We start from the raw sequence: 13,350 nt of genomic DNA on the forward strand, positions 1-13,350 counted from the left end.
CACCTGGGTCCTGTGCTCATTGTGCCACTGGAAACAAGCTACACCAGACTGAAGAGGCCCAAACCGGTCTTGGGTTGCTTGTATTCTAGTTCTGGGTGGATCTGGCCTGGCTTTTTGTGGTGGACTCTTCTGAATGGAGCACGGTCAAGACTGATTTGCATATGGCTGGGTCCAACCTGAGGTGGTGTGGTGGGCAAAAGACTGATGGGTTGAAATGGTACGCCGAACGACTGCCAACGGTTAGACTTATTGCAAGCATTTCGACCATCACCTTGTGTGTGCTTTCTGGTAGATACTCTGTCTACCTGCAGATTCCTAACTAACCCAACCGCCCCTCCGGCCCCCCACTTCTGAAGAGTGGTTTCCTACTAGAATCATTTTAATAATGTTCCAAGTTTATATTTTGCACTGCACAGTGCTGATAAGATGTTGATCTCATCCTGTTCTCTGCAAAGGCACAACCGATTGTTTCCATCACAGAGATGACGATGACTCCACCTTTGGACAGATGCAGATATATATATATATATATATATATATATATATATTCACTGAAAAAACCATAGGTTATAGACCATATATAGTTAGGAATTAGCATTTAAAAAACCTTATTTTACTCACACAAAACCATTGAAATTCCATATATAGTTAGTTGCACTAACTATATATCGCGCACCCGCAATCCACTGCTGATGATGTCACATATTACATCATTCATGACATGGTCAGTGACATCACTGATGACATCACTGATGACATCTCAAATGACATCACTGATGATATCTCATTTGACATCAATGGTCACATCAATGATGATATCATTAATGTGACAATACAATGCATCTCCTCACACTTTAATATAACCTCTGTTACAACCCAGTGTTAAATACAGAGTATAATTTTTGAAACCATTGACACACCAATACTAGTTACTACATACGCACTCACTGATTCCTACGTCTACACACACATTCACTCATTCACCCATACAATCATTCATACATACAATCACTCATCTTTACAACACTATCATATGCACTCATACACCTATACAGACACTCACACTCTGCCACTCATCCATGGAGTTACTCACACACCTAGTCAGTCCTGTAAAGAATCAATCACACTTCCATTTTCTAATCTACACAGTTAAACATAGAGTACCTTACATTTTCAAACATATACTAACACATACTTACTCTCTTATAGAATCACTGATACAAGTACACATTGATCTGCACAGAGTCACACACCTCCCAGCCAGCCATACACACACTCAGTCTCCCATACAAATACTTGTGCAACCAATCAATAACCCATATAGCTACTTATATAGCTACTGATCAACACATGCAGCAGCTTGCCCAACAACAGACATACTGATGCACACTTTCAGACAGTTTAGTCACTAACCCGTGCATTTAGTAAGACGCATTTAATCACTCACTCATACAGTCAATCACGCACCTACTAAAACCTTCATTCAGACACTTATACATCCACTCATTCTTCAATATGTAAAACATATTTAAACTTTACAGAAACACATAATCACTGGATGTTGTCATCAGTGATGTCATTTGAGATGTCATCAGTGATGTCATCAGTGATGTCACTGACCATGTCATGAATGATGTAATATGTGACATCATCAGCAGTGGATTGCGGGTGCGCGATATATAGTTAGTGCAACTAACTATATATGGAATTTCAATGGTTTTGTGTGAGTAAAATAAGGTTTTTTAAATGCTAATTCCTAACTATATATGGTCTATAACCTATGGTTTTTTCAGTGAATTTTCAAGGTTTTGTAAATGCTAATTCCTAACTATATATAATCTATAACCTATGGTTTTTTCAGTGAATTTCAATGGTTTTTTAATAGCAAATATCTGTAGCTGTAAAATGTATTCTTCTTTAAATCCCAAAATATATTTTATATGTTTATTAATAACTTTTTTTTAAAAATTTTTTTTTCTTCGTTCCCACTTCGCGAATCGGGAAGCTTCCCGTTAGCTGACCTTGATGCCGCGAAATAGACCGCGAGCCAGTAAACGTTTCTTTACCGCAACTGCCGCGTTAGAAAACAACATCGTGACGCCTCCCGTCCGCATGACGTTTCGCGTTGTCGCGTGATACGTCATATGACGTACTACGTTAGCGAACTGGTACGCTTACCAAGTCGCAAAGCAAAGGTTTCTGGAAGCAAACCGGAAGGCCCTGCAAAGCGTGTAACATAAACACAGCAGGTCATGTGACTTGGTAATAACACTTTTCATTGGTTCATTTCACTTTTGGTTTCCTAATGATGTAAGACTAGGTCATATAATCTAAAATGAACACTTTTCATTGGTTGAGAACTATTGTTTTTCCCAAATGATGAAAATCCCTCTTTCTTTCCTCACTCTGACTTTCATCATTGTGAGAGAAAGACCCTTTGTTACCAGTGAGCAATGGCTTCTTTAGTAGCTTCAGCTGGTGCTTCCCCACCACCTCCACCACATCCAAGGAAGAGTGGACCGATGTGTGAATGTGTTCACTGTATGCAACAACTTTGACACTTACAGAAGCCTCACCTTCTCCATGCCTCCTACACAGTTCTACATGTACATCATAAATGCAAACAGAACAGAATTAATTATACATGTTAAATGGTTTATTTTTGCTGTTCTCAGAATGTATCAAATTTCACTAAAAACAGTGACTTGAAGGTATTCATCATATAACAGCGGGGGAAAAAAAACACAATCAAAATGATTGTGTTTAAAAAACCCATACAACATAACAAATCAGAATTCAGAACTCCTTAAAGTTAACTTACTTTCCATGACGGCCAAGGATGTCCTATGAACAGCTTACACTCTGTTGTGCTGTTATTACTTTCAACCCGCCACTTTCTGAAAGAAAACCTCCATCGTTTTCAAAAACATGTTACATACAATAAATGACTTCTTGCTCTCTACCACAAGTTTCCACAAGGCCAAATCTTGTCAAAGCCATTTATAACTCTTGGATTTCTTGTAAGCCAATCCCGTCTTTTCGCATTTCCGCAACTTTCAGAATTAAAATGTTGAAGATCATTTACACAATCCTGGACTAGTAATATCTTCCCCTTCTTGCTCAATCATGTTCTACATTTCCTATCACACTGATACTGCTTACTATGAAGCAGACTTACACTACCTTTATGACTAGTACAATTATTTAATTCTCTACATCACTTTTAATCACAAAGCAATGTAAAACAGTAGACAGCATTGCAGACTTACATTCCCTCTACTCCATGTTTTGATTGGCTGCTTCAATTAGCTTATAAAAAGAAATAGTTTTTCTGAACTCATTCAAAGTGCACGTATTTCTCAATGACGTCCAGTGTTATGGTAAAAAGTTATGTCTCTGTACTACACTTATCCTCAAGGCCAAATAGTGTAGGAGCCATGAGAACTTCTTGAAATTCCTCAGAGCACATCCCGAGATTCTTTCCCTAAAATTTTGGTTTTAAAAACACCAGGTAAGAGTTTTTAAGGTCATATGGCAATTTTTTTTTGAAAATTAAAACAGAATCATTGCAGAATGACCAGCCATTTCTACACTTTAAATAAGCTGTATAATGTCCTGATGTTATTGAAGGACCATCATGATATATAATTGCTACAGTTACAAAAGTCCTTCCTGATATTGACAACTGTGAAGCCACAAAATTTTTAATTAAAGTTGTCAATTTTGTTCCATCAGGCCTACATCGTTGGAACATTAAAATGACATACTGGCCATATGTTCGTATAAATAATGTGGACATCATTTCAGATTTACATTGCCTACACTCCATATTGTGATCAGCTGCTTTTACTAGCTTATTAAAAGAGACTGATTTACTGTCTGGCAAAGTTAAATATATAAATCTTTCTGATTCTACACTAGTAGTACTTGATACCCTACAGTTCTCGCAGTCATGCTGCCATTGATAAGAAAGCCCAAACAGGTGATCTACATCTACACCTTCATCATGCAATACATCAAGCATATACATTAAAAACTCCTGACAATCTTGCTGACTATTTTGAGAGAATTGTGTTTGGCCTGAACATCTGTCTAACAGATTTCGAATTTCAGACACACTTTCTATGTTTGTTCTATCAGTGCTACATTTCTCTAACACAGAATTTAACAAACTGCAAAATCTTTGATCAGAATTGACCACAATCTCTTCTTTTACATTTTCTAGAGAAAACAAAACATTAACCACTACATTAGCATAGCAGTTGACACCAGAACTGTTTTCAAATTGAAAACCAACAACATCTTCAACAGAATCCTTTTTGTTTCTGCTTATAATTTCAGGTTCATCGACTTTTCGTCTTTTTGCTACAACCTCCCCAGTATTGGTCACATTTCTTCGTTTCCGGCCTACCACACGTTTCTCAAACAAAGGATACTGAGGCAAATGTGGCGCATACTCTCTTCTCAACCTATTGTATTCCTTAACACAATCTAGATCCGCACAAATGTTTGTGACATCACACTCAATCAAGTACAATCCCGATAAAGTCCTAACTCGTGACAATGCCACATATGCCATACCCTCCTTGAACACAGAACTGCCAATATTCACCAATGCACAGTCTACACTTAAACCTTGCGATTTATGGATTGTCACCGCATATGCCAAGCAAACAGGAAACTGCTTACGACGAACATATAAGTCTTTTACAAGCAAAAATCTAGCAGAACAACGAGCAATTAGCTGTACTTCCTCAATGCCATCAAATTTAATTTTTAAAAATTCAATTCCATCTCTATTTCTGTATTTCACAAAATCAACAACATTACCCATTGATCCATTTACCAGACCTCTTTCAACATGTAAATTCCTTCTTAAAATTATACGGCAGTTCAAGCACACATTCAGAGTCTTTTCAAAACCCGCAGTTTTAGATATACTCTTCTCTAATGAATCCAATTTTGTTTTCAGATTCTCAGACAAAATAATTGTTGATCCCATATGCTCTACTCTGTCAATAGCTTCCAATTTCACAATCTCTTGCTTTTCTAAATGCAACATTTTGTTGTTGAATTTGGCACATTCTGCAAGAGTTGGCATCAAACATATTCCAGATTTTTTCTCAGTAACTTTCTGAAAAATATTCTCAGGCACAACATCTTCGTCTGGATATAAATTTGTCAGTAATCGTGCATGTAAAGCTTCTTTCCCATGCTCGGTCACTTTTCCAATTCTAACATCTTGTAGAATAGTCTTGTAAACTTCATCCTTTGCCTGACGCATATTTTCATGCAGTTCAGCATAATTGAAGTTTAACCATATATTGACGTTGCCAATACTCCCTAAGCACTTCCTGGTATCTTCATGCGTGAGCATTTTGAACACAGGTTGCCCTTTCACTGGTGTCAGCTGCAGGAGATCTCCGAAAACAATGATGTGTTTGCCACCAAATAACACATCATACTCTGTTTTGAGAACTTCTTGCATTCTCAAATGCACAAAGGCAAGCATGACATTGGAAACCATGCTTACTTCGTCAATGATAAGAAGTTTCATTTTCCTCAAGACTCTTGAAACTTCAAAACAAGCATCTCCAGATAGCTTGTGATATTCTAATTTGTTGTCATGCTCCACTGGCAGCATCAGTAAACGATGTAAAGTAATCCCTTTAATGTTATGTGCTGCCAGTCCAGTTGGAGCGGTGACAACACAAGACAGCGATGACTCTGTCCTTTCCTGCAAATAACATGAAATTGCTTTAATAAGGAAACTTTTTCCAGTTCCCGCTTCTCCACTCACGTACAGTCGGACAGGCTTCAACGACGTACATGAGCACTCTTTCTTGTCATGACTTAATCCATGATCAATTTGCATGGTAAGTTCGTCATATATTTTCCTCTGCTCAACGTTGAGTTGTCTTTCCAACTCTTCTAAGTTAACCGCATCCTCCTGAGCATGTGCCATGGCTCTTTCCACTTCATTCATAGCAGTGGCAGCTTCATTTTCGATAAGAGGTCCTCCTAGTGGATCCTGACTCAATGAAGCAGAACTCTGACTGTCCTGAGAACTGTCTCTAGCAATCTCGGCTGCAATCGTTGCTTCCTGCTCAATTTCCACATTCAACATTTCTACATATTTGGGAAAAGCAGGACATTCTATGGTCTCCTTGGCAGCATTGAATGAGTCTTCGTAACAAAGGAAATCTCCAAGCAGTTCCTCTTCTGCACGCCAAGGCTTAAAAAGTTGCAAAAGTGCTAAATAGAAAAACTCCTTTTTTTCAGGAGATTCGCCACTCAATTTTCGATGGTTTATCAAGTGGCATTTTCTTTGCTTGACCAGACATCCCTCACTTCCTATTACAGCATACACTCCTTTCTCAGTATCTTCTTTGATGTTCCTCTTGAATATGTAATTTTGCAGAACCTCATACAGACAAACATTCTCGAGGTGACTGCTTCGATTTGGATAATATGTATCCAACATGTTGCTCTTCAAAATGTCGGTAAGTAATATAAACTTTATTCGGATTATTACAATCCATAAAAGCATTACAGTTAAAAATCTTCAGTGAGATCTGATTTACCAATTAATTTAAAAACAGCAAAAAGAAATTACAGTGCTATTATAATTTAAAGGTTTTTCCGATGTCTGTATATACATTTTAGAAAATTCAGGACATGGTAACATGTGGCTTCGGTGTCCAAAAGCTGCAAACTCAACATGGCTGCTCTGCATTGTCTAAGACCCCAAGTTTTTAGAAGGGTCAGTAGCCAAAGTTTGCGGTGGTCCTGATAAAATTTACAGAACAGAACTGTATGAATGGTGGATTGACCTGATATCCCATCACATGGACACGGGGGTACATTTGAATCCCAAACATTTGGTATTGGGAAAACCACCAATTTATGAAATATGTTCAGTCTGAATCTTATCAGGAGAAATCGTTCAAAGGTGCCAATGTCAAGATTTAAATAGGGCTGCATTGAAAGGGAAGATTGGACCAGTATAGCATGCTGCACCGACTGTTTTCCGGCTTCTGTCTGAAGTCTCAATTTTGTCAAATGATCCAACGCTCGCTTTTTTAAATTGTCGTTTGCGAGTTCTCCAATTTTTTCGGGATTTAGATAATATTCTTCCATTCCAAGGTCGCTAAGAAAGGTCCGGATATAGGCCAGCCATTTGATTTTTAAAGCGTAGTGCAGAGACATTGCATCCGCCAATATTGATTTTGTGAGGTCATTTTTGTCTGACACCCAAATACGTCGCCAAAGTAGGAGTGGTTGTATTCTGGCAAGATCTTCAATGTATGGTGCCCCTAATTCTAAGTGGCAGGCGTAAACGGAGGAAGTTTTGGGGGCAGATAGGATGAATCTAAAAAACTTATTTTCTGCAATTTGCAGAGAAGTGACGTCCGTGTATCCCCATAGTCCTGCTCCATATAAGGCTGTAGATTGGCACTTGGCTTTATATATGGTTAGCAGTTCCCTGGGTGGACGTTTTCCTAATTTTTGAGAAAACGACACCAATGCGGCTAGTGCTCTTTTAAAACAATGTTTTCTGGCTTCTACTGCTGGTTTCCAGGAGAGTTTGTTGTCTATCATGACCCCCAAATAACAGTATTCATTTGTTGAGTCAATTTTTTGGCTGTCGAGGTAGATGGATTTTTGCTGTTTTTTCCCGACTCCAGCCTTCATTATGAAAGTCTTTTTCACATTTATGTGGAGGTCAAGAGTTCTCATAAACTGGGAATATCTGTTAAGGGACCTTTGGAGTTCACGGGGAGTTTGTGCGAGGAGGACGGCGTCATCCGCATACAGCAGAGCGTGGATCGGGCGATGTTTGGCCAATGGGAGGTCACGGGCACCCTTTAATAGCTCAACCTCCAAGTTGTTGGTATAGAGGGAGAAAAGAAAGGGTGCCAGGACACAACCCTGTCTAACCCCACGCTCTACTGTGAAGGACGCAGTCAATTCTCCCTTTGTCCCGTAGCGAACTCTTGCGGATGGGTTGGAATAGAGTTCCCTTAAAAAGTTCAGGAGTGGTTGGTCAATCCCCATCTGTACTAAAAGGGACCACAATTTTGTGTGGGAGACACAGTCGAAGGCCGCGGACAGATCTACATAGGTCATATAAAGTTTTGCTTTCTTTGCATGCACATATTTTCCGAAGATTATTGATAAATTTAGGGCTTGTTCCACCGTACCTAATCCTTTTCTGAATCCGAATTGAAGATCGGATAGGACACCTCTTTCTTCCGCCCAGTCCTGCAGTCTTTCTAATATCACTCTTCCTGCTATTTTCCCCAGTGAGTCCAGCAGGGAAATTGGGCGATAGCAGGCGGGGTCCATACGATTACCTTTTTTAAAAATCGGCACCATAATGGACCTAGTCCAAGATTCTAGAATTCCTATTTTTGCCGTAGCGCTGCAGACCCTTGTTAAAATTGGTGCCCAAAGTTCTGTTTGGTATTTAAAAAGGTCTGCCGGGACGCCATCCGGCCCTGGTGCTTTCCCTTTTTTGGTAGAGTTCAATGCCACAAGAATTTCAGAAATATCGAAATTTATATCTATCGGGTATGGTGGGAATATTTTTTCCTCTTCTTCCAGCTCTTGGTCATAAATTGGTTTTTGGAATATACTGGTAAAATGTGTTACCCAAGTTGCGGCATCTATGGCGGCTTCGATTTTTGGAGAAGTATCATCCGCCAAAAAGGGAGATCTTATAATTCTCCAGAAGGCTATAGAGTTTTTTTCCTGGGCACTAGTGTGGAGTTCGTGCCACAGCGCTTGCTTCAATTCCTCTTTTCTCTTTTTCCTTGTTTTTTGATATTCACTTCTAAGAGTGGCTATTGTTCTGGGATCCCTTTCGTTTTTATTCAAGGCTAACTTTAGTTTTGTATGTGCCTTAGTGCACTCTTGATTGAACCAGCCAGTGGCCCGGGATGGGTCAGATTTTTGTTTTCTTGTAAGTAGCACCTTAATTTTTTTCATAATTTGGGCGAAGTTAGTTAAAAGCTCCGTATCACTAGTAGCTAAATCCAAACAGATTTCAATTTGGGGATAAACTGATCTTATTAGCTCTTTGGTAAGTTCCTCTGGATTTATCCTCTCCCACTTTATAGTATACCCATTTACTTTATCCACGTTGATATTTTCCTGAGTCAATGCATTGGCTATCATTACTGGAGAACAATTTTGATAAGTTAGTGAGACTTCCAGAGTTAGTATTGCATGGTCACTTTGGGAATTTGGTGATACTTCAAAGGTCTTAACTCTTGATTGTAAGGAAGCTGATATAATTATAAAGTCCACCGTAGTTTGGTAACCTCTTCCTATATAGGTGGGTGCAAGTGAGTTTTCCCCATAGTCCAAGGTGTTTACTATCTGGAGATCCAGATCGGATAGGAGATCGTTCATTTGCCTTCCCATTTTGTTGTGCGCGAAATGGGTAAGTAAGAGGCCATCTTCTGTCACCATGCCAGGGCATTTTCTTTTTAATTGGGTGCAGGCGTGGAGATTGAAATCGCCTGCCCATACTATTATTGCCGAGCCTCCTTCTCCTTGCTGCATTATAAGGGTGGTTAGTTTTTCGTGGAGATGGGTCAAAACTCTCTCGAAGTCTAATTCATCCAGATTATTATAAAAATTAATAATGATCATTGACTCTCTTTTCTGGAAGTAAAGACCAAGGATCTGCAAGTTTGGTGCCAGTTCGATAACCTTTATTTTAACGTTTTGGATAGTGTTCGCTATGTAAATGCACAGACCTCCCTTTGGTCTACCTGTATGTCCCGACTGCGCGAGGGACGAGTACGTCTTGTACCCCTGCAGGTAATATTCTTTTAGTGACCATGTCTCCTGTATACACAATACTTGATGGTTGAGCGTGTGGTACAGGATTGTCCCATCCTCTATTTTTGTCCTTAGTCCAGCGATGTTCCACGAGCTCAAGGTCAGGGTTGTTAAGTTATCCCTTGAGCTTTTTGTTCTTTTTAATTCATTTAGTTTCTTGGAAATAAGTGGAATCTCTGGATCTGGAGGGACTGATGGGGGTTCAGCGGGTTCCAGACGGTCTGTGTGATTTTGGGAGTATTCCTGAGGTTGTGGTAGTCAGTCAACGCACTCCAGGGAACTATATCTGTTTACTAATTGGGGGCCATTCCAGCTATCCCAACGTATGGGGTCATTATGCTTTGTCCAATGATCCTGTCCACTCCATTCATTCCTATCTCTGCCTTGATGATTTAGGCCTAGTGGGTTGAATGGGGGAAACCATCCTTGCCGCGGCTTTTGCCATGAGTGGGTGTTATACTGCGTATATTGCTGGGGTTGCCACCATTGTTGGGTGGTATGATGTGGATGCTGAGGTGGATTTACGGGAAATTGAGTGACAGGGTGTGTGGGTTGGGCAAATAAGGCTTGTGGTTGCCACTGGAAGGCTGAATGCTGTAAATTTTGCAAGGAACTTGACCTATTTGGGTAGCGTTGGGGATAATACATGTTATATTCAGAGGGATTTATAGGACCGGTGTTTGATGGGTGTACATACGAGGGAAAATTTTGCCTCGAGGAAAAGGGTAGGAAGTAGGACAAGGGAAGGGGATTTATTTGTGTGGCAGGGCCTCTGTTAGGCGAATTGCAAATATAGTTTGATGCCCCTATCTCCCTAAATTTGATACTGATGACGTCCCCCGCTATTGCCTTCGTGCTTCTCCCAACCCAGTCTCCTCTACGTGCAGAGAGGATGTCGCCCCTAATGTGGGCAGGTAGTGGTCTATGGAGTTGAAGCCACTGGGCGCATTTGTTCCTCAGCTCTACGAAAGTTTCTCTTGCACCCTCCTTCAGTGGGGGAACTGCTGTTAACACCACCACGAAGGGAGAAGCTTCCGGGGGTAAGTTAATTATTTTGAGCCGAGGTTGCTTAGTCTTCAGATCTGATGGTTTTTCTTGGGAGGGTGTCTCTACTGGAATGGTGGAGTTTCCTTTCGTTTGTCTATTATTTGTTTTTGCTTGAGCTTCTGGGCCTGTTTGTATGGCAGAAAAAGGATCTACCGCCTCCGGTGTGTTTTGGGGGGCGTCCAGATTGCTCCCTTTTTTGGCAAACGAATGTATTACTGCCGCTTTTTTGATTAGTGAGGAGTTAGACTTGTCTATGATATCTGTTATTTGTTTAGTGCTGGATGATTTTTTTTGAGGTGTTTCCTTTGCTCCCTGCATTGGGGCTGGGCCAGTCCTGCTTGATTTACAACTGCATTTGGTATTGATTAATGACGTGAGTCTGTCCAACTTTGATATAAGTGGTTTAATCTGTGCTGTGATTTTGGTCTCAAGGTCTGATTTTAAATCCATAACCATATTTTCCACCCAACAGGGGATACCTGCCGTGGAATTTGGGGTAGGTGTGATCAAGTTGTGGTTCTTTATTTTTGTCTTTGGTTTTTCCTTAATGATTGGCATTGCCTTGGAGTGGGTGGAAATATTTTCCCTTGGTTTTGTTGTTTCTAGGATCGTTTCTGGATCAGGTGATAAAGGATTACTAACGGCACTCTGGTCTAATTTCTCGACCGGTGATTGGCAGGCTTCTAAGTCTGGGGTTGCGTCGAGATCGACGTATGATTGATCAGAGTCCAATTGGGTTACGGATAAATCTACGGAGTTTGGAACAGTAAGCGTAGGGGCGATGGTTAATGGCAATGGCAAAGAGCAGTTATTAGCCACCTGGTGAACGGGGGAATTTACAGTGGCAAGTGAACCGAGCGAAGATCGTTTTGCCTGCATAAGGTCCAAAGAGACTCTTTTCTCCAGTAGGATGATGCTTTTGTCAATGGTGTCATTGACCCTGGATATGAAAAGGTCTATAGGGCCGGTCACTTGCGTCACCAGAGTCGCTTTCTTAGACGCACTTCTTGTTTTGGGACGCATCCTGAGTCCCAGTAATGTGCGTTAAATTTCGTGGGGGGCTGGGGGATCGACGTGGAGTTCAGGGTGACAGGGCCGTGGCCGTCCTCTGCCGTCCTCGAACGGCCTCAAACGGCCCTGTCTTTGCCCTGTCTTCGCCCGGGCTGCGTCCCGCGCTGCGGGAGAGAGATGTTGTTAAGTAGGAGGCGTAAAGGGCGGGGGGCGGGCCAGCAGGGAGAGCGGACCGGAAGCTCTTCCGTGGTCTTGCAGGGACTTCTGGGAAATGAAGTCCCCGCACGCTCGCAGCCCCGCTGGTCCCTCGCGCCCCTTACCGCCTTGCTGTCTTGGTGCTGGTGTCCTCGCCTCAGTTCTTCAGGAAGCCGCCTCTACCAGCACACACCAACGAAGCGGCACCCGCGGAGCGGGTGCGGCGAGAGGTGGGCTGGGAGGCTGATGCGCTGTTTGACTGGTGCGTGACCGCTAGAGTGAAGCCTTCCGCTTGGATTGCAGAGTAGGTAAGTGTCCCACAAGGTGGAGGGAGAGGGGCGCTTTTAGCGGACTTGGATGGGCGGGGGGCGGGCCAGCAGGGAGAGCGGACCGGAAGCTCTTCCGTGGTCTTGCAGGGACTTCTGGGAAATGAAGTCCCCGCACGCTCGCAGCCCCGCTGGTCCCTCGCGCCCCTTACCGCCTTGCTGTCTTGGTGCTGGTGTCCTCGCCTCAGTTCTTCAGGAAGCCGCCTCTACCAGCACACACCAACGAAGCGGCACCCGCGGAGCGGGTGCGGCGAGAGGTGGGCTGGGAGGCTGATGCGCTGTTTGACTGGTGCGTGACCGCTAGAGTGAAGCCTTCCGCTTGGATTGCAGAGTAGGTAAGTGTCCCACAAGGTGGAGGGAGAGGGGCGCTTTTAGCGGACTTGGATGGGCGGGGGGCGGGCCAGCAGGGAGAGCGGACCGGAAGCTCTTCCGTGGTCTTGCAGGGACTTCTGGGAAATGAAGTCCCCGCACGCTCGCAGCCCCGCTGGTCCCTCGCGCCCCTTACCGCCTTGCTGTCTTGGTGCTGGTGTCCTCGCCTCAGTTCTTCAGGAAGCCGCCTCTACCAGCACAGACCAACGAAGCGGCACCCGCGGAGCGGGTGCGGCGAGAGGTGGGCTGGGAGGCTGATGCGCTGTTTGACTGGTGCGTGACCGCTAGAGTGAAGCCTTCCGCTTGGATTGCAGAGTAGGTAAGTGTCCCACAAGGTGGAGGGAGAGGGGCGCTTTTAGCGGACTTGGATGGGCGGGGGGCGGGCCAGCAGGGAGAGCGGACCGGAAGCTCTTCCGTGGTCTTGCAGGGACTTCTGGGAAATGAAGTCCCCGCACGCTCGCAGCCCCGCTGGTCCCTCGCGCCCCTTACCGCCTTGCTGTCTTGGTGCTGGTGTCCTCGCCTCAGTTCTTCAGGAAGCCGCCTCTACCAG

General features: G+C 42.9%; 1 protein-coding gene across 2 annotated transcripts in view; it reads left to right on the forward strand.

Annotated features, from left to right (window-relative positions):
• ASCC3 (activating signal cointegrator 1 complex subunit 3) overlaps window positions 1–13,350 on the forward strand; it is a 2,002,173-nt gene that overhangs the window by 561,423 nt on the left and 1,427,400 nt on the right. The gene's annotated exons all lie outside the window — the stretch shown is intronic.

The sequence above is a fragment of the Lissotriton helveticus genome, chromosome 6, assembly GCF_964261635.1.
Source record: "Lissotriton helveticus chromosome 6, aLisHel1.1, whole genome shotgun sequence".
NCBI lineage: Eukaryota > Metazoa > Chordata > Amphibia > Caudata > Salamandridae > Lissotriton > Lissotriton helveticus.